This window comes from Oenanthe melanoleuca, chromosome 5 (assembly GCF_029582105.1).
Source record: "Oenanthe melanoleuca isolate GR-GAL-2019-014 chromosome 5, OMel1.0, whole genome shotgun sequence".
Taxonomy (NCBI): Eukaryota; Metazoa; Chordata; class Aves; order Passeriformes; family Muscicapidae; genus Oenanthe; species Oenanthe melanoleuca.
This window is the reverse complement of record NC_079339.1, coordinates 56035154-56062476: the sequence shown is the minus strand read 5'-3', so window position 1 is coordinate 56062476 and position 27323 is coordinate 56035154. Positions and strand designations below refer to the sequence as shown.

The 27323-nt window shown below is 51.5% G+C and overlaps 1 protein-coding gene across 1 annotated transcript in view; it reads left to right on the top strand.

Moving 5' to 3' along the window:
* Window positions 1-5658: 5658 nt before the first annotated feature.
* Window positions 5659-27323, top strand: part of DAAM1 (dishevelled associated activator of morphogenesis 1) — an 85278-nt gene continuing 63613 nt past the window's right edge. The window contains exons 1-2 of the mRNA XM_056493067.1: window positions 5659-5904; window positions 23354-23451. The gene's annotated coding sequence lies outside the window, so the exon portion shown is untranslated. The remainder of the gene's footprint in view (window positions 5905-23353; window positions 23452-27323) is intronic.

Below are 27323 nucleotides of genomic sequence, written 5' to 3'. Positions count from 1 at the left end.
AGATGGGTATAGAATATTGAATCATGTCAAAAATCATGAGGATTAAGATATTCCAAATGCAACCCTTTGATGATGGTTCCTAATTCCTTTGGATAAGCTCCTTTCCTTAATGGACAGCAGAATTATGTTGGGACCCACCTGATGACCTGGGGGTTAAGTGCTTTATGCTCCAATAAGAGGCTGGAAGCTCATCATGAGTGTAAGGTGACTTGGCACTTCCTCACTCTGCCCCTGCTGCAGGTCTGGAGCAAAGGATGCTCCACTGATGAAACAACAGCCTCACTTGTCCCCCTGGCTGTTGTAGCCACGTGGATCTGTAGCCCACTCCCCCAAGCAACGGAGCCAGATCTGGTCAGGCCATTTCCACCTCCCTGTTTTCCCTTCCTGCAAAGCCTTAATCTGAGGTTTTAAATGGGATTTAAGTGATGCTCTGGCTTTTTGCTGGCCTCTCTGCAAAAGCAATAAATTCAACCCCTGCTAGATGTGAACAAATAAAAGCAGCTCTCCCTGTAGGCTATGTGTGCACACATCCCTGTTAAACCCTTCTCTGACAGCCCCAGCAACAGCTGGTGGAAATCTGCAGCAATCCCTGGCCTTGAGAGAGAGGCACGCCTTTCTTTACACCCCTCTCCCAGCCCTTCACTCCTCTTCCTCCTGCCTCACCTCTTCCCTGGATGCTACCCCTCATCTCACCTCCTTCCCTGCTCTCAGGAGATAAATAACCACGGATGTGAGGAAGAAAACAGGGCACTGAAATGTCATCCATTGAAAATTTGTTCTGGTTTTTGTTTGTTTGGTTGGTTGGTTGGTTGGTTGGTTTTTGTTATTGTTGTTTGTTTGGTACCTTTTGCAGCAATTCAGTGCAAATCATCTCTAGGAATAGGAAGGAGAAAAAAGACCTGGGCAAAGTTACAGATTCCTAATCAGGAATGGCTTGTTTTCTAGCCATGCTGGGGAGTCTAAGAGGGAAGAGAGAGCCATCCAGCCACCCTGAACAATACTTGTTCCCCCAGACCCAGCACCTGAGGCTGGCACGAGGCTGTGGGTGAAGCCTGGTGCTGGCAGCACAGTCCAGGGAGGAAGATTGACCCTTGGCTTTGTGAGCAATCAGGAGCTGAGTGTCAGGAGCCTGCCAAAGACACACCAGGTACCAAGATGATCCAAACCAGGGCATGGCCACAGGCACAGCATCTCACAGGAAACAGCCAAGAGGATGGATGGCAGGGGAAGCACCAGGGGCTTCTGGCAGCTGCAGGGACCAGTGGAGAAAGGAGGAAGGCAATGACAGGAGCACAGAGAGGGGTGGGGTGGAGGGCTCTGACCAAGGCACTGAGATAATTTAGGGCTTCCTACACCCCCAGCACACTTACAAGTGCTTTATATCTCTCTGCTGCTCATCTGAGTCATCTGTTTCCCATAGGGCATGGTGTTCTCTCAGGTGAAGCAGCCAGGAGAGGCTGTGTTCTCTCAGCATCTCCCAGCAGAGTGGGTTTAAACAGGGCATGGCTGGAGCAAGACCTTGTTATAGCTGATTGCAATAAGTCTCACAATCTGCTCTCCAATTATTTCTTATATTTTTTATTTCTTAGGAAGACCTTTAAAGACCTTTATTTCTTAGGGCTGGGTGGGGCCTTGAGCAACCTGGTCTAGTGGAAGGTGTCCTTGCCCATGACAACAGGGCTGAAACTAGATTATCTTTAAGATCCCTTCCAACCCAAACCATTCTATGATTCTGTAATATGATTCCTTGATTTTACCCTCCTCTGAACACACTGGAAAAGAATTTGGTTGCTTGGGCTCCCAATATCCCCACCTCCACCAAGGTACAACTCCCTGGTACACCATAAAGCACTTATGTACATGTGATTAAATGCCACTGAAGCGGATGGGAATTTGCTTACAAGCAAATTACAAATTCCTTACAAGCTTAAGGACTTTGCAGAATCAGGGCCTAAATCCACGGAGTCTTTGCTAACGCTCCCAGCCGGCTGAGTCCTGCCTTGGGAATGCGTTTATTTTCCCTTCTGAGGCTCTGAAATGTTACATTGGAGCTTTCCTCCCCCTGCCAGCTGCAGGGAGCTGATGTGGATCCTGGGGTGAGATCGGGCTCGGAGCTGTTGGAGATAACATTGGTTTAGGGTGTGGTTTGTTTTCACACAGAACATCCCAGCCCAGATACAGAACTGCTAAAGGTCCTCTAAAAACCTCCAATCAAAGAACAAAAAGCACAATGCTGTCTCCTACCTTTGAGCCAAAACCAGCCCTGGCTGCTGTGATGGAAATCTGCCCATAAGCTCCAATGGATTGGGATGGTGCTAGGGGCTCAGATGGTGGTTTTGTCCTTTTGGTGCAAGTCTTCTGTTTAAACCAGAACAACAATTAAATAAAAGCTGTGGCCTGTTTTTCTGCTGAGCAATATCATCTGTGCAGCGTGAAAGACTATAACCTCGAGAGGGCTTTTTCCCCCCCAAATCAATTTTATTTAATTCTTGTAAGGGGATGGGTTCCATATTCCATTACTGTCAGCTGAATCAAGAGTGTCCTTTTAAGTTTCACTGGAACAGACACATAAAAACCTTTCCCCAGGGATAAGACAGTATTGATCTGACATGGAATGGTCTCAGAGAACATTTATTAGGGTCTAGCGAGCATCTAATGATGAACACTACCAAGTATATCCTTACAGATTTAGAACAAGAAACCCATTTTCTTTCCCTCAGCTCTGAGAAAGTCCTGGTTTAGTTTTTCATGCAATGAGCAAACCCTGGCAACCCCCTCCTGTTACAAGGCATTACAGGATTATTTTCCAGGCAGGCTTGGTACCCATGCTCTCCCTTCTTGGGCCGGATGCTCATCAATGTCACTCGATGACTATTGCATGTGTCCTACTTATCCAGAGAGGCTCTGGGCAGCTGCTTATTGGGTTTTCCTGCCTGAATACAGGAGCTTAATTTAATAGGCATCTGTTGGAAAAACAAGCAGGAAAGCAACACAATGGGGCTTGATAAGCAGCGTCCAAACAAGTTCCAAGGAGGCAATTACAAGAAAATGGCTGAGCTGCTTCGATGAGGAAGATGTAATTCCAGATGCCAACCATTAAGCAGATTACCCAGGCTGGGAGCTTCCAGATCAAGCCATCACTCCATGGTTAAACAAAGTCCTTCAAGAGGAGAAGAGTAGGAAGTGGGGTTCTGGGAAGGCATTTTAAGAGGAAGAAAAGATGAATGGAAGAGCAAAAGGAAAGCTCTGCTGGGTGGGAGGCAGGGACCATCCTGCCCAGCATCCTCTCATAGCTAATGGTGTATGATAAGCCAGGGCTATGAGAAGTGTTCAGGGATATTTTCCCATAAACTCTCCAAGCTTACAGCAGACTGCATGCAGCTCCAGGACTTCCTGAGCCTGAGGTTTGTATAGAAATACTGGATTGAATAGTCCTGGCCTAACCCTTTACCTCAGTGAAAAATGCTCCCTATCTTTGATCACTGGTTCTTTGGTGAGAACAGAGGCCAGAGCTGCTCACAGTATTCAAGAGGAGAGCAAACCAGGAATTTGTGCAGCAGTTTTCCCTCTTACCACATTAACTCCTACCCGTCTATTTGCTTTCTTGACTGCTGCTCAGCAATGAGTTGAGGCTTTCATCAAATTCCTTGTTATAACCTGGGATCCTTTTCCTGGGGGGTTGCAGCCAGTTCAGAGCCCATTGCCATGTGCATGATGTAAGGTGTGCTCCCTGTGAGGCTCATCACTTTTGGGATCATTTTTTCATATTTGTCTCCAGAGAATTCCATCTGTCATTTTGTCACTGAGTGTCCCAAGGTGCTGCTGCAGTTTGGTGCCATTGGCCTTCCCATGCAGCTCAGTGTCACCAGAAACCCTCACCATGTCCCCAGCCACCCCCACTCCTACATCTCTGATGAAGATGCTGAGCTCAGACCCCTGCTCAGGTCTCTGTGAAACTCCCCATCTCATAGCTCCAGTGCAGACTGGCCACCCACTCTGGCCTTTGTGGCTTTTGTCTATAACCACTGAGGTTTTTTTCATGGCTCCTTACTCCCCTCAATATGTTTTGATGAAGGATTTTGTCAGAGCCTTTAGGAAATCAATATCTCCTATATCCATTAGATCTCCGTTTTTCCACCACATATTTTGCTCCATCAAGGACTGTGGTGGATTTTGTGAGTTATAATTTCTCAGAACCTGTGCCCTGGTACAGATGTTTGTCCTCTTGTCTCGCCAGTTTCACAACACCATCATTGTATTTGCTGTCCCAGATAACCTGCCCTTGACACCTTTTATCCAAAAACTGCCTCTGTGATTGTTGCCTCCCATTTGCTTCAACACCCAACAGGCAAGAAATCAAGCAAGGCAGGCTGGAGACCAGCATGGCTGAGCAAAGACCTGCTCCCCAAACTGATGAGTGAGAAGGAAAAGCCAATGGAAGCAGGGACAGGTGACCTAGGAAGAGTACAGGGATAGATTTTGATGTTTAGGGATGGGCTAAGGCCCAGATGAAAAAGGCCAATGAGAACCTGGTCTAGTGGAAAGTGTCCCTACCCATGGCAGGGGGGTTGGAACAAGATGATCTTGAAGGTCCCTTCCAACCCAAGCCGTTTTGTGATTCTGTAATTTTACTCCATGTTTTGGTATCAACTCCTCTAAGGATGATGCTCTTTCTTTACTTTCCCAACTTTCCTTTGTCTCTGTATCAATTTTTGTGCCGACTACATATGAAACACTATCACAGTAAACCCCTTCCTGCTTTGCAAACCTTCCCATATAGTTATTGCCAAGAAAGAAAAAAGAATTATACAAGATGGAAATAGCTTGACCTCTTATCCAGAAAAAAAAAAAATTACTTAAGGTAAAATGTTCCACGCCATTAATTTGATCTGAGTTTTGATTTGCACCAAGAACACTAACTGCCCATTCTGCCATCTCATGCAGCGAGGTTATTCCCATACATGTGGGAACCCAACCGTGTATCCAATTGCTGCTGTAATTCACGTGAAATGGGAACCCCTGGAAAATCGATTTCCTAAATCCAAGCGGAGACTGCCGCATCTTGGGAGGCCTCTGCCAGGCAGCTGCAACACAGATCCCGTGTGTCTGTGTCCCCCATGTCGCCAGCTGGGTGAAACTTTATCTTGGTCCTCCTGCCTGCCCTCCTCCTCCTCTGCAGCACGGGCAGTGCCGGGGCCTGGAGCGTCCTGGTGCAGTACCCCCAGCAGGGCATCCCTGGTGCGGTACCTCGGGTGCGGTACCCTTGTTGCAGTACCCCCGGTGTGGTACCCCCAGCAGGGCATCCCCGGTGCGGTACCCTGGTGCGGCATTCTCGGTGCGGTACCCTTGTTGCGGTACTCTTGTTGCGGTACCCCGGGTGCGGTACCCTTGCTGCGGTACCCCCGGTGCCGTGCCCCCAGCAGGGCATCCCGGTGCGGTACCCTGGTGCGGTACTCTTGTTGCGGTACCCCCAGTGCAGTACCCCGGGTGCGGTACCCCGGGTGCGGTACCCTCGCTGCGGTACCCCCGGTGCCGTACCCCGGCAGGGCACCCCGCTGTCCGATCCCCGCCCCGCACGTCACTCCCAGTCCCGGGGCGGGCGGGCGGTGACGCCAGCGCGCCGGGCGGGGCGGGCGCGGCCCATTGTGGGCAGGGGCCGGGCGGGCTCCGCGCCGCGCAGCGCAGCGCAGCGCCGCGCCGGCAGGTACCGGGCGGAGCGGGGCAGCCAGCGAGCCCTCCGCCCCGGCACGATCGGCGGGGCAGCGAGCCCTCCGCCCCGGCACGATCGGCGGGGCAGCGAGCCCTCCGCCCCGGCGCGATCGGCGGGGCAGCGAGCCCTCCGCCCCGGCGCGATCGGCGGGGCAGCGAGCCCTCCGCCCCGGCACGATCGGCGGCCGCGCTGCGGTGAGTCCTGCGAGCCCTTGGGCGCTCCTCCCCTTCGGTTTGGGGAGGATTTTCCGGAGCGTGTTGCCCTTCTCCCGTACCCCGCGGCCGTGCTGGGGTGGGAGCCGGGACTTTTCTGCCTTTTCCCCGCCGTGCGGAGGGAGGCGAGCCCGCGTCCCAGCCCGCCCCGGGCGCTGCGGGGAGCTGCTGCCCGCGGGGAGCGCCCGGGCCCGCGGTGCTCGCCCCGCTGCGGAGCCCCGGAGCATGGCGTGTCCCCCAGCCCCAGCGTGTCCCCCGGAGCATGGCGTGTCCCCCGGAGCATGGCGTGTCCCCCAGCCCCGGCGTGTCCTCCAGCCCCAGCGTGTCCCCCGGTCCCCGCGTGTCCCGGGCGGTTCCCAGCCCGGTGGGCGCCGGGCAGGGGGCGCCCAGGCGGGGGCGTGGGATGCGGGATGCTGCTGCTGCGCTGCCTTCTCCATGGCAACGCCTCCGGAGGCTGCTTGCAGCCCCGGCGCCGGCTGGCACGGCGGCTCCCACCCCTGCGGCGACTCCCACACCACCGCTGTGACCCCCCCGTGATGGGGCTCCCGCGGGCTTTGGGGGGTCTCAGCCTCCTGAGTGCCTCCCCATAGCACAGCAGTTTGGGGCTGCCTCATCATCCGTATGTGCCGAGCTGGTGCTGGTGTCACGCATTTTGCTGCAGGCGTGCTCTGGTCCAGCCGATGCTTTGATGTGGCTGTAGGATTTTGGCATGTGCCGGTGTTGGGCTGTGGCTTGGCTACGAGCAGATCTGTGGCTCAGGCACCAGGTGGGGAGATCGGGTCTGACACCGGCTGCACCCGCCCAAAAATTGTGGGAGGGAGGATTCTGCTCAAGGGTCTGCCTGGAGGAGGGACAATGCCCTTGGTGCGTGGATCCTTGAGGTTGGCACCCGCTGCCGCTGGTGTGTGATGGCTGTGGTTGGATCCTGCTCTATTGCTTGGCACGAGGTTTTCAGTGTGGGCAGTGGGGTTTCGTCCCTGGGGTCTGCAGTGCTCGTGGCTTTCACAGCACGCTGCCTCTTGCATCGCTGCTGGTGTGAAACAGTCTGTCGGCATCTTTAGGGGATCAAGGTTAATTTAAGGCAAAGACAAATGATAATGTTCCTCCTGACAAAAGCCACGTGAACCGACAGGGCTGTGCTGCCAAACTGGGGCCGAGGGGCTGCCCAGAAATCGGAGGCAGGTGGAGGATCAGGAGATCCTTTTCAGGTGCTGGGGAGCCCATGGCACAGGCTGCCCTGGTGGTTTTGGCCAGACCTGAGCACTGCAGATGCCTGGCATTGTACAGCCAGCCAGCTTCTCCCGGCAGCACGCAGAGGGAGAAGCCAGCGCTTTCCTTTTTTTCCCTCTCTAGAGGTTGATTCTGACACTGCCTACAAAATCAGGTGCTGGTGTGTAGTGATGCCTCAGTTGTGAACGTGGTGCAACCTTGTTATCCTCCCTTGCCAAAAGCAATGTATTCCAAAGCTATGGGCATTCCCTGCCTGCCCCTCTTTGGGTTCCATTAGGAGTAGGTGGGTCCTGCAGCATCTGGACCCTTTTCCACGAGCCCTGGCGTTTGTTTTGGTGTGCAGTTCCCCCCAAACCCTGCGGGTCAGACATCCACCTTGCTGTTCCTCGATTAATGAGTGACTCACCCTGCTCTCCCCGTGGCCATATGCCGGGACCTGCCCCTGCTCTGTCAGGAGCAGGAAGCAAAAGCCAAAGTCCACGATCTCCGGCCGCCCAGTGTTGTGTGACACCGGGACAGGAGGAAGCAGTGACGCTTCCTGGCTCTGGCCAGCGCCCAGCTGGTGTGTGGCTCTGCCAGTGGTGCCCTGACACGGCCCTGGGATTTTTGGGTCCAGCCAGCCAAGCGTGCACCCTGCTTGTGTCCTGGCCTCTGCCCCGGGGAGGCAAACAGGATGGGTGAGGTGTAAAATCAGCGCTGAATCCGCTCCCCTGGGCTTGAAGCGGAGTCAAACCGGTCTTGACCTGAGCTGGCTCCTTATCTGAGCCTTTGTTTCTGGCAGGGGTGCAGGAGGGAGCAGGCAAGGGGCAGCCACGGCGGGCTGGCTGCTTCGGTGAGGACAGGCGAGACCCGGGGACAGCTGGTCTGACTGGATCGTGTTTATCTCCCTTGGCTTCTCTGCTTTGTTTTGGTTCCTTCCTCCTCTCTTTCCCGCGCTGTAATGTCACAGCTGAGGGTCCCAAGGCAGTGGGGACATGGAGCTGTTGGGGCACTGGGCTTCCCACAAATTCTGTCTGTCAGCCAGCCGGGAGCGTGGCTCCTCTCGCTCCACCTTCCTGCCATGGAGTTTCCATGCACTGACCATCCCTGCTGGCTCCATCCCTGAAGGTGCATTTCAGCAGCCCACCACGTGCCCAGGCTGCAGACACACCTGGTGCATCCACAACCTGAGCAGGTGGTGTGGGGATCCTGACAGATGCACCACCCAGAGCGGGTGGTCTGCCCATCCTCCTCCTGCGCTGACTCCCACTGAGCTGCTCCTGCACGGCCACTTTTATCTCTGAAGTATTAATAAATGAAGCCTGCCTATTTCTGTGAGCCTTTTTAAGAGGCTGGCAGGGCTGCCTTGCTCAGCACTGCAACTATTCAGAGCTTTTCTCTGCGTGTGCTCTAGCAGTCGATAAGCCAGGGCATCCAGCTGTCAGCTTTGGAGATTGCCAAAGCCTGCTCAGCGACATTTCTGCAGGCCTCGCTCACAAATGAGGATTTTGTTGGACGCTTTGGTTTCTGACTTGATGCTGGTAATTAAATATCTTAACTTGGCTTCAGAAAGCTGCCACTGCTGTGGAGTGACTGGTGAGGCCATGTGAAGCAGGATGTGCTTGTTCTGCTGGAATTGAGTGTGACCTAACTATGATTCTTCAACCTGCAATTTATTTTCTTATAAAAATATCCTTTTTTTTAATAAGTAAAACCCTTTTAAAGGGGAAGAAAAACCTTGTGTTTTACTGCTGTGCTGTTAAGCTTGCATGGACCTGCTGGGACAGCTGTTTATTTGCAAGTTGTGGCAGCCGAATGCCATAAAATTCAAATCATGTCCACATTGATTTTTTCCCCTCTCTCTCTTTTAAGATAATCATATATGTGCTTTTCACTCATGCAACACAACAGATGTCAGTGCCATGCTGAAAGAAAGGAGCTGATCTGAGCAAAGGGCCGTAAATTGGGGCAGAAATACTGAATACATGATCCTGACTTGTGTGTTGGTTAATTTAGATGCTAAGTCACATAGATTTACTCACTCTATGTGTTTACCATACTAGGGGATGAGAGAAACAGCTAGTTAAGGGTTGGAATGTCATTAAATATTCCAGCAGAAGCTCTTCTGAGTATTGCATTCCCTCACTCTTCATGGCATACTCTTTGCACAACCTAAACCAGAGGAAGGGGGTTGGAACTAAATGGTCTTTAAGGTCCATTCCAACCCAAACCATTCTGTGATTCCCAACTTTCTATTTAATGCAGAAATTAGAGGCTGCACAGCCCCTTGCCAGATACATGTTGTAATTTGCTGTTTGCCTTTGATTCTTCTTTTCTTTCTTCCTTAATTGGGAGAAAAGCTGTGCTGGTGCCTGCTTAGCCTCCTGCCCTCTCAGGAGACCATTTGCACTTGGTGTCTTCTGTCCTTGTGGCACGTCATAACATTCTGGAATACACTGAGGAACCAGGAGTTCTGGGGTAGCACAGAAAATCTCAGCTCAGTGAGTCATAAACCTTTCATATCTTTGTGGCCACTGAGAAGAAAACCAAAGGAGATGGAAATGAGAGGAGCGGCCTGGCACACCATGAGGACGTGGTTAGTTGACTGAAGAGTTTCAGGATCTGAGCTGACAGTGCTTTGTTTGGTGATTGGTGTGGCCTGAACACCAGCCACCTGAATTGCAGCAAATTAACCAAATTAACGCCTGAAGTTGTCTGAACATCTGGCCTGTGTTTTCCTCATGGTGGGGCTGGGTGGGGTCATTCCCAAGGGCATCTGTCCCATGCTGTGCCCAGGTCTGCAGCAGCCTCTGTGCCCTCACATGAGTCTCTGATTGCCCCATCCTGTTCCTGCTCCCTCCTGCGTTCACCTTTTGGGGGGAATTGAATGTAAATGTGTTCAGTGCAGGAGGTTTGTGCTGCCTGGAGCACCTGGGCGAGGAGGCTGCTCATGGTCCCTTCCTGAGTCAGCCAGCCTGGATGGGATGGCCCAGCCTAGAGACACTCACAGGTGAGTCAGTGTGACCGTGACTCAGAAAGTTTCTCGATGTTCTGCTCCTCATGACTGAGTCTTGAGAAACTCAAAACATTCAAAAAAACAATTCAGGACATTGCCGTGACTGGAAGGGCGGTGTTGGACAGGCGTGTTCTTACCCACCAGCTAGCTGCTCCTCATGCCAGTGCTGATGGGTGCTAATGCTGGTTGATGTTCAACCCTCTTCTCTTCCTGCAGTAAGTGCCACTGGCTTTGCTGCTGCTTGGATTTTTGTTTTTTGTGTTTGGAGCTCAGTTGCAGGCACGGAGGAAGCGCAGCAGCGCGGCGTGGTGCGTTGGTAGGAGCTGGTGCATTGCTGGCTGGAGACATCCTCTGTTTCCCAACCAGAGAGACAACCTCTGTTTCCCAACCAGAGATCCTCTCTTTCCCAACCCAGGCAGGGCCTGGTGGATGATTGAAGGGTTATTTGCCGTGCCAGACAAGTGGCTTCATGTTTCCCTTCTGCATTCCTGGGCTGAGCGCTGCATAGCGATGTCTCAGCTACGTGCTGCTCACCTCAGTCATGTCTGCCCTGTCCACACAGCCTGAGTGGAGGTCAGGGCTCTCTCTCCCTGTCCAGGCTGCCCTGACCCTGTGCCACCTGTGCTGATTTAATGGCAGGGTAATGAAGGGAGGTGTGCAGGGTGTGGTGCAGGCGCTGCAGGAGTGTCCGGCTCCGTCTGCGGTGGGGAGGGTGGCCGTGCCCGCCTTTACCACACCTCCTGGAGGAATGGTTTTTGGAAGCTGAACCCAGTGACCCAATTACCGACCTCTGGGTCTGGACTGTGGCCAGGAATTCTGCACTGAGGCTGCTCCTTCCCTTTTGTGCAGGCCCTGGGTGGAAAGCAGCCGTGCCAAAGCTCTGAACAGCTTGGCAGCAGCCAGAGATGGTGAGATAAAGAGAGGGGAAGGACCCAGTTAATCCACCTGACCTGTGCCCATCCCGAGGAGACCCCAGTGGGATGTCCTGGTGCTCCTGGCTCCCTGCTGCTCCCTGCCTGTCTTTCACACGGGGCTTTCATCCTGTTTCCCGTGGCAATGGGCTGGGCTGCTGCAGATCCTGCCTTGGGGCAGTATGGCAGGAGGAAGCAATTCAAAATTGTGCCATTCAGAGGCGGATTCTGGGGGGTGGTGTGTGGAACACCAGCACTGGGCTCTGTACCAAGATGCAAAACGGAGCTGCAGAGCTTGGCAGCTTTGGGGAAGGCTCTGCAGGGTGTTGGTTCATCCCCTGCTCTGCAGGAGTGAGGATCAGCTTGCCTCCCCTTCTAGCGAGCAGGGCATCCTCGCAGGGCATTTGAGGGCAGACTGTCACCAAGCAGGAAAGTCCTCCCTGTTTTTGGGCAGGAACACAACTGTCTGTATGCTGGGGCTGTGCTCTGCACCTGGGAGCCAGCTTTGCACCACTTGGGCTGGGAGGAGAGGTCAGCACTTGTCATTAAAATACAAAAAACCTGGAGTTTTAAAAACCTGGAGTGCTAAAATGGGGGATGCAGAGGGGCATTGTTCAGGGTGGGATCTGCAGCCACTCAGGTCTGAGGTGTGAGGAGGAGAGTGCTGTGTGTTACAGGGGGATGTAGAAAGATGTTTTATGTTGCTCAGGTGTTTTTCTAGCAGCTTGGTGCCTGTTACAGGCAAACTCTGTTGGCAGGATTTTCTCCCAGGTCCAGCAGGGAGGAAGAGGAGGATGGAGGTGCAGTTCAGAGACCATTTCCCCCACCCCAAACAAGCAGGATTAATTGTTTGCTGTGGCATGGCCGTGGAGGCAGTGGGGTAGATGTCTTCTGTCTCTGATGTGCTGTGACATAGAGTTCAGCCCATGGTGGGTCTGCCCTGCTGCTGCTCCTGAGTGTTTCTTTTGTCCAGACCTTTCTGAGGTGGCTCTCTGGAGCTGCACATTCACCTGACTCTTACCTAGCCATGAGGTGTGGGTTGTTTGTTTTTTCTGAGTGCTTGTTCTTTGCTTGGCCTCAGCATCAGCTTAATGAATGGTGCTTAGAGGAGCTGTGAGCTCATGTCCCATCCTGGAGAGTCTGTGTCAGCTGTGCTCCAGTGCAGCTGTTTCCTTCAAGGATGCTCGTGTGGATGGAAATGACTGTAAATCTGTTTGTGTAAAGCTTTCCCTGCCGTGACTCCAGTCATCCTTCATGTTCCTGTTGTTTCATGCTGCTGCCCCTGGGAAGCACAGCACCTTCTTGCCAGAGCTGAGGGTGGGGAGATGTGTCAGGAGAGGAGGACGCCCTTGTCGTGCCTGGCTTCCACAGGAATCTCATGCAAAGGACTGCTTTGGCTGAGGTTTCCTTCCCTCTGCCCCCGAGGCACAAGGAGTGTCTTGGCTTGTGTGCCCAGTGCAGGGAGGAGAGGCTGCCCTGTGCCTTAAGCCTTGGGGCTGCCTGGTGCTGTTCAGCTGCCCTGTCTGGCTTGGCACTGCTCTCCTTGCACATCCCCAGCGCTGCTTTCAGCTGCTGTGCCTCTGCAGAGGGACACTGGCCCAGCCTGCTGCTGGATCTCATCCAGCCCCACACTGCTGGCCTTGGGTTTTCTTCTTCCATCAAGTCCTGTGACAAGTGCTGTGTCAAACTCCATGCAGGAGGCAGCAGGTAAAGACTGTCAGAGCTCTGGTTTTGTTCCATGGTGCTGGGTGAGTATCAGGCAGAGAAAAGCTGAACTTGCAGATCTGTTCCTGGGTGCTCTGGTAAGTCATGCCAAGGACTGTTTGCACAGTGCTAATCCCAGGTGCCTCTGGAGCAACCTTGTTTACAATGCCAGTGCTTCAAATGGGTGTTCTGAAAGGAACTTTACACAAGCCATTTGCTTAGCAAAGCTCTGGGAGATTGGCTTGCAGACCTCAGTGTGCCATCTCCTTGTCCCAGCGTTTTGGAGGCTGGAACCTTTTTGGGGATCACTCACATCCGTTTATGAGCTCCATCTGTTTTTCCATGGAGAGTTCTGCTGGCAAATTGCATGTGAAATAGCTGGTGGCTCTGGAGCCACGAGAAATCCCTGCCCATCACAAGGAGTAAAAAGATGTTGAGGAAAATTTTTGGAGCATGGTAAATATTGTAATCCCTACAGTCACTCTGCTTTTGGGGCTGGGGGTGGAATTGAGCCTTTATGCTCATTGCTTTTCCCCCATTTACTTATGTATTAAATGCTGCTCTTCCACTTACCGACTTCAGCAGAATTTGTCAGTTCTTAATTGATGCAGTGATGGTCACAGTTGTGTTCAAACTCACTGATGTGTGACAGGCTGTGATTTGGGTTACCTAGTCATGAAATTGTGCTGTTCCCTTAGCTGGCACACTAGGACTTACCTTCCATCAGGCTTTTCAAGCCATTCATAGTGTGACAGCTTTCATCCTGAGAAAAATAGAGCAAAAAAGGACTTTAGCCTCAAAATTCTCTGAATTGATTTCCAAAGGATTGCTTGTAGTTGCATCATAGGAAGCTTTGGTTGGCTCTGGGGATGAGGCTGAACTAGGTGAGAGACGTGTGAGACAGTGGTGGTGATGTCTCACAGCTGTAGCTCAGTGGCCTCATGTTCATGTTTTTATTTTACCTTGTGGATTGGACTGTGTTTTTCATTTTGGTGAAAATCAAACTGAGGCTGTGTCTTTGGGGTCTGGCATCCTCAGTATGCCATGGGGTGTGGGATAATGAAGGAGGGATGGCAAGACCCGAGTTCAGCTGTGGTAATGGGCTGTTACAGTGTGTTCTGAAATGTCCTTACTCTGGGAAACTGACTCCAGGCAACACGGAGTGGAGGCAAAAAGACCTGTGAAAAATGGGTGCTCATTTTTCCAGGGGGGAAAAAAAGCCAAGGAAAACATATCCAAAGTCGCCTTGTCAGATCTGTCACGGGAACGTCCTTATCCAGCCCCTGGGCTGGACCCAGTGCTGCTAATTACAGCTTGTCTCGCTGCTGAAAGGGAAAGTTTGGATCTGTTCACCCTGGGTTTCCCACAGCAGCATTTTGGGAAGCACCAACTCCATATCTCCATGCCTGGAAGCTCTTGTCCAACTCCAGAGACTGGGCTTGTGTTTGTGAGCACCCATCGTGGCTGAAGGTCCTGGAAAAACACCTCTCAGTCTCTCTGCTCTACTCTGAACTGACCTGCTGCCAAAGGCCCTGCAGAGGTGCCCTGGAGCCCAGGGGATGTTGCTGTGAAGGTCCCAAGCACAGGACTGCTGTCCTTTCAGGCTCTGGTTTTTGGCTCTGTCCTGCTGGAGGATCTGCAGCTCAGCTCTCCCTTGGGTGCAGCACTTCCCACCTAGCAGAACTGGAACTGTTTTCAGGAAAATGAACAAGCCTTCTTTGCTGGAGCTGGGCATCCTGGGCTGCTGCAGGAGAGGAGAAGGTTGTAACCAAATGTCCCTTTCATCACCTGCCTCTACCTGTGCTGCCTCTACCTGTGCTGCTGCTGCAGCTGGGCTGGGGCTGCATTCAGGGGACAGCTTTGTGTTCTTCTTTCTAAATTCTCTTGTAGCTGCAGGAGGGGAAACCATCCCTGACCTTCCCATTTTGCACGTGGCTGTGTTTCTGTTGGGAATCCAGCACTACAGAAGGCTGTGGGATGCTGCTGGGGGCTGTGGTGGTGTGAGCCCATGGCACACACCTGGGCAGAGCAGCAGGGCAGGCTCTGACCTCAGCTTGTGGGATACTCAGGGCTTTCCCAGCAGCAGCTCCAGGTCATGCAGAGCCCCATACAGATGGATATTCACAGCTTAGCAGTGCTGCTCTAACCCCAAGCTTATTAAAAGCTCACAGGACTATGTCTTCCCCTTCCTCCTCCTGCTTCCTTCCCCCTCCCTTGGCTTTTCAACACCAGGCTTTGAATAAATCATCTAGGATGTGATCACACAGGAAATTCGCGAATTTAATTTTTATTTTTTTTCTGCAGCCAAGCTCGGAAGTGAATTCAGCTCTCCAGGGTTTCAGTCCTGTGCTTTTTAATCACGAGGTTCCCCATCCTTTCTACTCTGTCACTTGTGACGTGACATCTCCTTGGCCATGTAAGCTTTTCCCCTGCTTCTGCCTGCCCACAGAAACAATAGCTGATGGAAATGCTCTTCAGGAATCTAGAATGGCTGGGGATTGCCTGTGGAAAATGCAGATTTAATTTATGTTAGCTCTTTTTGTTTTTATTTTGTTTACCGCTTGGTTATCCTTTTCCTTCAAAGAAAAGCAAACCCCTTGTTCTTGCAGAATCCACCACTCGTGGCGTGTTCCTCGCTGGAAGTAACACGCTCAAAATCCTGCATTCCTTTGTGCATCTTCGCTTTATTTTCTTTTTCATTGTGGGTGGGAGCTTAGGGAGTATAATGGGCAGATTAGCAACTGTATTTGTGGAGTAACCCATCTTTGTGCAGGTCTGGCTGGAAACCAATTAAGCTTGTCTTGATCTCTAAATGAGATTTTTGTCGAGCGCCTCGCCCAGCCGTTCTGCATGCATTACTGGCAGGGTGGGATGGAAGTGGATGGCGTTGGATCCACAGCCAGGCGTTGGCTGCAGGGAGGATCCTGCGAGCTGCTGCCTCTTTGTGTGCCTGTTCTCTAGCTCTGCTTCTCCCAGCCTGGGATTAGGAGGTGTTTGACTGCAAGTGTGCAATCCTACGGTGGCTGGAGGGAAAAGTGCTGGGTTAAGAGGGAACCTCCATGGCCCCCGTTCCTGTGACATCCCTGGGTGGGTTTGGGAGCTCCTCAGCTGCAGGTCCCCCAAAGTGCCTTGGCTGGCTGTATCTGTCTGGTCTTAGGTTGATTTTTAGCCTGGAAAATCCCAGGGGGACACACGACCTTGCCAGCCTGGAGGTGTTTGCTGTGATGAAAACCAGTCCGGGAACGGGAACGGCGCTTTGGTGCAGCGTTTTTGAAGAGAACGATTAAGGGAAGATGCCTTTAATAAGTTGTGCCTTGGGGGAACCCTTCTATCTCTGTCCCAGACTGTTTCTGCATCAAGATAAGGCTGCAGAGCAGCTGGAGCTGTGCTCTGCTTTGGGAGGTGTAGGAGGGGGAAGGGCACCAGGGTTTCTTCTAGGGTGTGAACATTCATTATGATCACTTTTATTTGTGAAGTAGCTACAGATAAGCCGTGCACAGGTGATTCCTCCTTCCCTGCATGCCTGGCCTCGCTGTTATAGACAAATGATGTGAGAGTGGTCTCAGGGAAAGGGGGAAAGGAGAACACTGGGTGAACCTGCAGGGTGTAGCTGCTGCAGATGTGCTGTGGATGCAGCACATCACCCTCTGCCCCGCTTGGTCCTCTCCTGGGGGTGCACAAACCAGCTTTTCCCTGCATGCCTGGAATTTTGCTCTCCATCTCCCCACTCCCTAAGTTCCAAAAGCTCTTGGGTTATTCATGGAAGTGCTGCTTTTTTTCCTTCTCCCAGTGTAAAAGTGCCCTGTAAGAGATGTGGGTGTAAGGACATGGAATGCTGTGCTGAAGCCCCATCAAGGAATTCATGTTGTGGACCTTGACATCATGGCATGGCCAAACCCAGTCACTTTCTGTGCTGGGGAAGTTTGGGTCAAGTTGAGAATCCTGAGTCCACGAAGCAAGTGCCTTCCAGAGTTGCATGACAAAAAGTTCCATGCAAAAGCCTCAGAAAAATCTAAAACTGGGATGATTAGAAGATGGTTTCAATGCTTGGGTGGGACTTATGGAGAGAGGAGCTGGAACAGCTTCTAGGACTGGTGCTGTTTAGCTTTTCTGTGATGCTCTTGACTGAAAAGCTGCTGAGTTGTGATGCCAGTGAGACAGAAAAATACCTGGTGGCAGGGTGTCCCTGCGACTTCATCCTGCTGTCGTGGGGCTGAGGTGGTTTGGTGCAGTGATCTGATGAGGCATGGCAGCCCTGCCCTGTGGAGACAGCATCTCCTGGGAGGAAAATGTAAAAATAACCACGGCTTTGGCTGCATCTCTGAGCTGTGTGAGACTGCAGCTAAGGAGGTGGGGGATGAATGTACATCCATGGAAATTAGGCAGGAGAAATGAGCCTTTTCCTGGGAGGCAGGTCTGAAGGAAAGGTCCTGAGCACCATGAGGGAAAGGTCCTTGCCCTCCTGTGCTGTGCTGGGTGCAGGGGACACACTGGAGCTCTGGGGTGGTTTCAGAGGGTTCTCCATTGTCTGTCATCCTCTTCCTCACTGTGGGCTGAAGGAGGTGCAGCCCTGTGGCTTCCTGCACCTCATCCCATGCCATGGCTGCAGGGTCTAGACAGGTGACACAAACCCTTGTGAGAGACTGTGTCCTGCCCAAGGCTTTGGAAACCTGTTGGACCCATTCTTCTACCTCTTTGCTTTTCAGAGCTTTTATAGAGCAGCTCTGTTCCTGCATGGGGGACCACTAGAGTGTGGAGCTGGGAATGAGCCTGTGGGAGCTGGGATGGATGGCACTCCTGGCCTAAGCAGGCTCAGCTAATTTAATCTGTGCTGGACATGATCTCCTTTGTCTTCCAGCTGAGCTAAATATACCCTTTGGCTTGTGGTTATGGAGGCTAACTCCCTTTTTGATTATGGAAAACACACTGACACGGGATGCAGCTGGCTGCCTCTGGATGGAGCTGGGGGAAGAGTGGGATTGGGGCATCCCATGGCTGGGACTCTCTCCTGCTTACCTGTGTCTGGACCAAGTGTGGGATGCCCAATGGGCATCTGTGTGGAGGGCCCCAGCTCCAGAGTTTTGTGTGATGCAGGTTTTGGAAGCACGAGGAATTCCAGTGTAGCCATGAGATTTCCATTGTCTGACAGGTTTAAAGTTTAGTGGCTGAGCTGCACCTTCCTGGGCATGGCTGGTGGCTTCAGGACAGAGAAAAGGTCCCTCTCCATCTCTGCATAATTCCCAGAAGCAGCAGTTCTGTCTTTCTGGATGCAAAGGGAAATAAAAAGCTGTTGGTCAGCTTGAGCAGCAACTGGAAGAAGTTTTAGTCTTGGAAGGCAAAAGGGAAATGAAAGGCTGGTGGTGAAATTTAATGTGTTATTCCAAACTGGGGGTGTATGTACCTGGGATTGGACACACAGGCTGTGTTGGGGGATGCCTGTTTGCACCCTGTTCTGTCTGGGTGAGTGCTCTGCCAGAGCTGCTGGGTGGTCTCTGGGTGTGTTCTCTCCTGAGGTTTGTCCTGTGTGACAGCATCTCAGGCCTCACAGGGGTCCTTGAGAGACCAGAAAGTCACAACAACAGGTGAAATGTGCTGATGCATCTTCCCTGCCATGCTGGCCTCAAAGCCATTAGTCACTTATTTAATTTTTCACTGTTGCTGGCTTCAGAGGAGCCAGGAAGGCAGCTCAGGAGAGCTTTAGTGAGATGTGGCTTCAGGGTCTCTAATATTGGCAACATCTGAGTTAAATACCCAGTGTCAGCCATGCAAGTGCCTTGTGCAGGTATTTACTGGAGGCTGGCAAACCTATATTCCCCCATTTGCTGCCCTGGTGTGTAACCAGCTTATCTCTGAGCAGCTGGATTTAACCCTCTTATCCCCCTCTGTGCCAGCCCTTCACACTCTGCTCATCTGTCCCAGCCCGGATGACTTCATGGGAAATGGGTGTTTGCCCTCCCTGGGATGATTACTTCTGTTATTTAAAAAGGAACAAAACAAAAAATGCACCAGCAAACTCCTGGATTGGGATAATTAAGTAAGATTGAGGTGTTTAAGTAAATTAGTTGCCCTTTAATTAAAAAAAAAAAAGTGTATATATATATATATATATGTCTCATCATGGTTCCTAAATAATGAGCCACTGACCTGCTTTATCCCTGATTTGGCTTACAGATGGAGAGGGGAGGTAAATTATCATGGAAGCATAGGATGTCCTGAGCTGGAAGGGACCCTAAAGGATCACTGAGTCTGACTGGCCCTGCACAGGACATCCCAGGAACCCCACCCTGTGCCTGAGAGTGTTGTCTAAATGTTCCTTGGGCTCTGCAGGTTTGGTGCTGTGACCACTGCCCTGGGGAGCCTGTTCAGTGCCCAACCACCCTCTGGGGGAAGAACCTTTCTCTAATATTCAGCCTAAACCTCCCTGACACAACTTCATCCCATTCCCTCAGCTTCCATCACAGGCCACCACAGAGAAGAAATTGGTGCCTGCCCCAAATTTTAGATAAAACGAGGGAAAATCAGCTTCACCCTTGTGACCAGCTCCTTGTCTTCAGTGAGTTTGTTAGTTCAGGGAGGCAGAGCTGCTCTCCAGGGCCAGGGCAGTTTGTCCTTCCCCTCCTGTGTCCCTGGAGCAGAGCAGCCCTGCAGTTTCCACTGCTGGGAAAGGTGAGATCTCATGTGATCCCATGAGCAGGAGGATGCTGGGCAGCCAGGAGCTGTGCCCTGGGGCTGGGAGGAGAGGGGACCACATCACTCCAGGGATGGGGAAAGCCATTAACTTTGATTCTGCAGAGCCAGGGCACTGGGATGGCACCCCCTCCACCTCCATGGTGGCTTGAGGGAAGAGATGTGACCAGGCACGTTTATTTATCAGAGCACTGATCAGTGCCCAGGGTGTGTTTGGGGGAAGGGCTGAGGCAGGGCAGATCAGCAGGGACCACAAACACAGCTGTGTGTGCCCTGCTAGCTTGAACTCATTGCTGCTGGGACTCCCTGCCCCACCCTGCTGCCAGAGATGCTGCCCTGGTTATTAATGTGCTGAGATAATTGTAGTTTCAGTGTTTCCAGCGGGGGAGTTCACAGGAGGAGGAGGCATTCCTAGAAGCCCTCCATCCTGGAGGCATCCAGATGTGACTCAGCATCTTGGCTGCTGTAAAGTGGGCTTTGGGTGGGTGCTGGTTTTCAAAGCTGGCAGGTAATATGAAGACAGGGAGCACAGGCAGTGGTTTGGAGCTGTGGAATGGCATTTTGAGCTGTGATGAGCAGAAGAGGCAGTTTAGGAGCAGGGCTGCTGCTGAGCCCATGGTGCAAGGGCAGTGCCTGGCCCTGGTTTGGCTGATGGGTGTGCAGGGAAGAGCTGCACGTGCATAAAAGCTGGGGAAATGTTTTGTGCTGGGGAGTGGGAATGCTCCTCTTGCCTTTTCAAGAAGTTGTAAAATGGCATCCAGCAGGGACATCTGGGTATTTATTTATATGGGAGCTGCTTTTAGCCACTGGAACAAACACTTGCAGAAAGTGGCCTTAGCCTTGGCTCAGCATCCTGCATGCAGACCTCAGGTAGCCCTGAAGGGAGTTTGAGCTTGATGAAAGCACATTAAGCCATCAGAAGCAGATAAGATCAACAAGCCACAGTGTTTGGGAGCCCCATGCTCCAGGAGAAACCACTTTGAGAGCAAACACTTCTAATGTAGCTTCACAAGCAGGTGTGGATGGAGTTTCTGCAGCTGTGAAACTGATGTCAAGCAGTGGTTTTTCCTATTTGCTTGCAAAAAAATCGTCCACTCAGGCCTCTGTGTTGCCCTTTGCCAGCCCTCCAAAGCCCTGTAAGAAATGTCTGCTCTAAAAAAGAGATTTCTTCTGGAACATGGGACTGAAATGACTGCAGTGCAACCTCTCACTGCTGAGGAGAGTCCTTGTCTTGTCCCGTTGATCTGAATGAAGTAATTTATAAGGACATTTTCCATGAATCAATAAATCCATGCTTGCTGCTGTGCCTGGGAGGTTTAATTTGCTCTAGATACTGCACAGAGTATCTCTGTCCTGAATTGCACTGCCAAGTTCTGCTCTTTGGGAGAGGATGAGGATACAGCTGCCAGCATCTGATGGTGCCTGATCCCTGTTAATTGTGCACCTCCCAGGCTAAAGAGTTCAGGCAGGGTGTAAGAGCAATGGTTTCCCTGTGTGTGGAATTTGAGGGCTTAGTCTGTTGTGCCAAGCATTTCCTGATGTTAGAGATCTTGGGGAAATTGAAGGGATTAAAAAAAAAAAAAAAAAAAAAAAAAAAAGGGAGGGGTGGGATCATTGGCCTGTGAAGGAGACCACAGTGCAGAAATCTGGGTTACAGGTAGGTTTTCCTTCCACATCTCTGAGTGATGCTTCCTCTCAAGAGGAATTGGAAAATTCCTGTTGCTGCACCACCTCCCCTTCCAAAAGCTGCTTTTGTGAGCCCTTGGAAGCAATGCACATGTGTTTACAAAGCCTGCCACTGGATCTGCCTGGGAAAAGAGGGTTCTGAAACACTGCTGTGCTGCACATAGAGTCAGAGGTAACCCCAACCTTCCCCTCCCAATCCTGAGCTTGTTTCCCTTGCTTTGAGCACTGTGGATGGATGAGGGGACCTTGGTTTCTGCTGTGCACTGGGGGTTTGGGATTGTGTTTGTTCCTCACTTAATCTTGTGCACAGTGGGTGTTCTGAAGGCCTCTGGACATTGGGCATGGACTGGGTCAGCTGTCCCCATGAGCACTTCTCCATCCTGTTCTCCTGCCTGGCTGAGCCCCCAGGGACCCCTCCACCTCTCCTCCAGAGCAGCTCCAGGACCATTTTCTATCTCTTGGAGGTCAGAGCTCAAGCTGCAGAGCCCAGAAACGTTCCCAGAGCCAAAGCACGCCGTGGCAGGCGGGTGTGTGCCTGCTCTCTGCTTCTCATTTCCTTCATTCTGTGAGAGCAGTGGGGCTGCACATGGGCTTTCAGCAGGGTGTCCCCTCTTTGGTTCCTGTGTATTAGAAAAGTCTGCACACGTGTTTATGTTTAGAAACAATATGTATGTATGTCAGCATGGCCATTTGTGAGCTGTGCCCCTCGGGGCTGGCCTGGTTGGACATTTCTCTGGTTGTATTTCTCATCTGCCTACCTGTTGCACTGGCAGCTGTGTGATGGTCCTGCTGCTCCAGCCCTTCCTGCACTTGGAAATAACAGCTGTTGGTAAAGAGGGATTCCAAACCTGCTCAGACCTGGCTAGGAAGGCTCCTTTTGAAGTGAGCAGGCTTTGGGGTAAGTCTGGCAGCACCTGTGGAGAGGCTCTGTTGCTGTTATTTCTATCACAGCCTGGGCAGGTCTTTCCATGTGTGCCCATCTTGCATTTTCCATGCCCTCTTTCCCATACCCTTCCTGGTGTGTTGGAATGAAGCAAATGCAGCTTCTGGTGGCAGGGCTGATGTTGGGCTTGCTGCCCATCCTCTGGGACAGCAGATTGCAAGGTCAAACAATGGCTGTGCCAATGGCAAAGTGGAGCAGCCATAGAAAATTGTCATTTTAACTAATTGCCATAATGGTTTTTCCTCCCATTCTTCCACCCCTTCCCCATGTTCTTCCCCACCACCGTGTCTTTCCCCACCCACAACCTGGGGGCTGCCTGGATCTCTCCAGGATTTATGATAAAAGGGAAATGCTTTGTACATAATTAAACCATCGTACTGCTGGATGGAAATGGGATTTGGTGCTTACTGCTGTGACTCTTTCTCATGCATGAGGGTGAACTGATTGATTACTGAGGTTTGAGATTAAATACTCCCCTGAGCTCCACTGGCATTTAGTGTGGTGGGGGGGAGGGAAGGGGTGGAGGAGAATTATGATTTTCCTGCAGGGAGAGTAGGGGAATGTCTGCTGAGCACATCCCCTTGTCTTGGTCTGTGGCAGGCTCCTGGCACCGGTGTCTTGGGCAGCAGTGAAGCAGGTGCCTCCCTCCATACCCACCATGGTGGGTGCTGGTGGGCTTTGCCAGTCCCTCCCTGCTGCCCTGAGCATCCCACTGCATCCTGCCCAGTCCTGTGACCCCCTCCCCACTGCCCCATCTCATTCCTGGCTCAGCTCCCTCCCAGCCTAGCAGCGGGGTAGACCTGCTGTCCCCACCTTTCTCCTTAGGAGTGCAGTTTATTTGTTTATTTTCCTTAATTTCTTCTAATCCAAACCCCCTCTGTGTTTGGTTTCAGTGGGGAGGGAGGAAACCCCCAGGCTGCTGGAGCAGGGTGGGTTGGATACCCGCCTTCCCTTGAAGTCTAATTTTAGCTGAAGGCAAGGGGATCCCTCCAGGGCATGGCAGAGATTTCCCATCAGCTGCCCAGACCTTAAGAAACAACACACACAAACAAAAACAGCACAGAAGCACTTAAGGTTTATTTGGGTGAATGCTTTCCAAAAAAAGGGTGTGACTTATTTTTTTATTTTATTTTATTTTTTTTTTATTTTTTTTTTTAGCTAGCAGCCCCTGCTGCACGCTGGCTTTGTTCTGCTGCAGTCGGGTATTTCAGGTCTTCCAAGATTTAATCAGAATAATTAGTTACTGTCTGTTTGTACCTTCTGTTTCTGTTGCAGGGTTACCAAAGGGCGTGCTTATCTTCCAGAGGGCTGCCCAAGTGTGCTCAATCATTAAAGCACCCGATTTCCTCCAAGTTACCTGTCATGAGGCTTGTGTAAGTAAACAAATAAATAAATAAATGAAAGCAGGGAGGGTGGGGATGGTGTTGGTGGATTCAGCTTGGGGGGGTGTAGGGATTTTTCCTGATTGTCACGGGTTTAATTGTGAGCTGCCTGTGGTTCTGTCATGCGGTGATCAGAGGACCCAGTGTTTGGATTGGCAATGAACGACCCAGCCAGTTTAATGAGGCTGCTCTCAGCCAAGCCTTCACCCTGCTGGACTGGCAACAGCTCTCTTGCTCCCTGTCATCTCAGGAGCAGGGGGAAAAAAAGGCCTTACAGGAATGAAAGGTTTTTCTTTCACCCGTACAGTTACAGCTTTGACTCCTTAAGCCAGTGGTATCCCCTGTAAAAATCACAGCTCTGCCTGGAAATAAGTCACCACTGTAAGTTTGGCAGGATTGGGAATTAGCTGGTTTTCAGCCTGTGTCTGCATGTTTGGTTTGGGAATGGGGACTGTTAGTGCACACATTTCCCATCTCTAGCACAGGAGATGAGAGACACGGGAGGTCACTGAAATCTCACAGGGAGAGCAGTGAGGTGCTGAACCCAGCCCTGGTGCCTGAGTGAATTCTGTGATGTTTTCCCTTCAGTGTTTGTCACCCAGAGCAGATGAGTGGCCCTTCTGATGGCAGTGTGGGGCTGGAGAATTTGCTTTTTTCCCTTTGGTTTCTGTCTCTTCCTGAGCTGGCGTGGCAGGGGTTGGGCTCTGAGGTGCTGCCTTGTCAGCTGCCTCATTTATCATGTCCAATGTGCAAACCCTGGGAGCAAGGGTTCAGGTGCATGCTGCTTCCCTGATGGGTGTAGGTACTTTTAAATCCAGAAGCAGCCTTTGCCATCAGTTTCTCTGCTCACCTGTGCAGATGTTTGAGGTTGGTAGCTTTGTGGGGATTACAGATGTGCAGCTGGGCTTTGTTCTCCTTCTCTGGGAGAAGCTCATGAAAGGGAAGGGGTTTGGAGGGGACAAGTTGGGACCAAAGGGATCTGGTGGCTTCAGGGAAAGTTGCTTGTGTGAAGGTCAAGGTTGAGTCCATCTTCTCTCTGTGTTTGTTGGGAAGAGTAAAGGTGAGTCACAGTGATGGGGCGTGTGTTGGACTCTGCTGTGGCAGAGCTGAAGCTGGGCATGATCCCCACATCCTGTCCCAGCTCCAGAGGAGCAGTTTGGGGAGATGCTGGCAAATCCTCTGTCCCCTCTGTCATAACCAGCAGTGCCTTGCCAGGGGCCTTTGCTCTTTCTGCTCCAGTGTGAGTGGAGGTGGGAAAAGTCCTGTTTGATGGAAACACTCCTAAGAAAGCCTGTCAACCTGATTTTTTCCTTGATGTTTGCCCAGCTGGAAAGCTGGTGGTGGTTCAGACAACACCTCCTGAAGCACTGGGAATGTGTGATAGTGCAGCACAGCCACTGCTCCTGCCTCCAGTGGGGGATGCTGGAGGGGGTGGCAGGTCTATTCCTCATCCTAGTGGTGTGTGCCTGCCTGCTTCACTCAGCCTTGCCAGATCTGCTTGGTTTGGGCACAGGGAGAGGTGGGGAGGAGGAGCAGAGCTGCTAGGAGTGGAGGAGAGTGGAAGCAGGGAGGGGAAGGGAGATGACAGAGTGGTGGAGATGGATGCTGGAAGAAAAGGAGGTGATGTGGCTCATTTGCCTGGTGCTGTAGAAGTTGCTTAGTTAAGTTAAGTGCTCACTAGGGAGCCTCATTTGGCTTTTAAATAGCATTGGAGCATGTGAATGCTCTGTGTTGTTCTCTTCTTTCTGCAGTGTGAGCCACCTCCTGTCCCCATCTCTCTTTGAAGAATATCCCTGTTAAAAATCTACCTTAGGATGTGGGAGGGGAATCTTGGTGGTCACCTGCTTTCAAAAAACCCTTCAAAGTTCTCTCCAAGCTCCTTATCATCCCAGACCATCCATCCTTTGTGTTTTTCCAGTCTGGACACTGATAGGGACTGACCACAGGTTTCCTGTCCTGCAGAGGCCATGGGATCCAGGAGCTCTGGTGTCCATCACACAGCACAGCTGGTCTGGGATGAGCTGGCTGGTCTTCCACCACCTCTCCTTAAGGCAGAGGATGATGCCTCTTTGGCTTTCCTGGTCTTTTGCAGGGCTTTTCCAGGTCTTTTGCAGTGTATTTCTTCTTTCCTTTTAGCCAATGGACTGGAGAATCATTCTGAGCATCTTGTTTCCCTGCTTGTCCCTTGGTGCAGAGCTGGATGTTATTTGTGCACTTGACCATCCTGCTACTTGCTAGAGGAAGTTCATAGTGCTTAGTTTTATTTAATTTCTGTAGAAAATGAAAGGATCTCAAGCTGTTTCCTTTTCTTTGTCTCCAGGGTAACACACTCTGTGACAAGAAGGTGCCAGAGGCAGGCACAAATCCTGAGGATGCAAACAATGTTTGGTCTGCAAAAAACTCTGTCTCAGTCAAGGATGGGGAATATTCCCCACAGCCCAGCCCCCTTGGGGGGTTCAGCTGTGTCCCCCCATGCAAGCAGATCTGGGTGTCCCCAGACATGGGGCTCTGCTCTCCCTGCTCTGCTCCTCCACCATGTGCCCACCAGCCACTTCCAGACGTGGTGGGGGAAGCTTTGGGAGGAGCACACCCCATTTTCCTCATAAAACTCCAAACAAGAGGCTTGGCCTGGTTTAGATTTTAAAAATAACTTGCACATTTGGAAGCTGAAGTTTCAGAAGGGCTCGGGACGGGATCGTGGCTTTGATCGTGACAGTCCGAGATCAAGGGAGGGATTTTTAGCTGGAAAATATATTGTAGTGTCTAGACTTTATCATCCTCAAGAAAGGCTCTTTTTTTTTTTTTCCTACTCTACAAAAGGTCTAATCCAAAGCCCATGTAGAGTTGATAGGAGGGGCTTTGATTGTGTCCAGCAGCACGTTGAGGAGGTGGAGATGAGCTCTGGACCTGGAAGGGCTCAGAGGCTGCTTCACAGGCACTGCTGTTGGTGGAGGCTGTGCCAGCAGTGGGATGGGGAGGCTGAGCACTGCTGAGACCTCACTGCTCATCCTTTGGCTGCTCTGCTTGTGGCTCAGACCAGCATCTCCCACAACTGTCTCAGTTTCCTCTGTGTAGTCACCATAAACATCCACGTTTGGTGGTGTGTGGACAGAATTTCAGCATTTTTAGCTTGAGTGTAGAAAATGTAGAGTTTTTCTCCTTACCATTCCATAAGTGGGTTTTAAACTTTTTTTTATTGTTTTACTGAATTATTTTCTTATTTAATTTTTTTTTTCTGTAATTCCAAAAGAGATGCAGGGAAGGATCTTTTTAAGTTGCTTGGAATTAACTGAAAAGCCTGCTGAGAAGGTGAGGACATCTGGCCACGTGTATTTATAGAATCATTAAAGTTGGAAAAGTCCTCCAGGATCATTGAGTCCAATCTTTGATCAAACCACAGCACTGAGTGCCACACAGCTGTTCCTTGAACACCTCCAGGCATGGTGACTCCACCACTGCCCTGGGCACTGTCCCACTGCTTGACAGCCCTTTCAGTGAAGAAATTCCTCCTGATGTCCAACCTGCACCTCTCCTGACACAGCTTGAGGCCATGTGGCAATCAGTCACACTGGAATATGCCCTGTGGAGGAAGCAGGGGCAGGTTTTCTCTGGAGCACTGTGTTTTCTGTGCAGGGCTCTGGTGTTTTGACACAGCCCCCACCAGCCATCTCCTTGGTGTCTCTGCTGCAGCACACCATGATGCCACACTCAGTGCCCCAGGCTTTGGAGGGTTTGCAGCCTAGTTCTGAAAGCTTCATCTGGAAGCTTTGAGAAACATTTGGAAATGTTTTGGAAAACATTTGGATCCAGGATGCTGTAGCTCTGTGCTTGGTTGTTTTACTTTGCTTTGTCCTTGAGCGAGA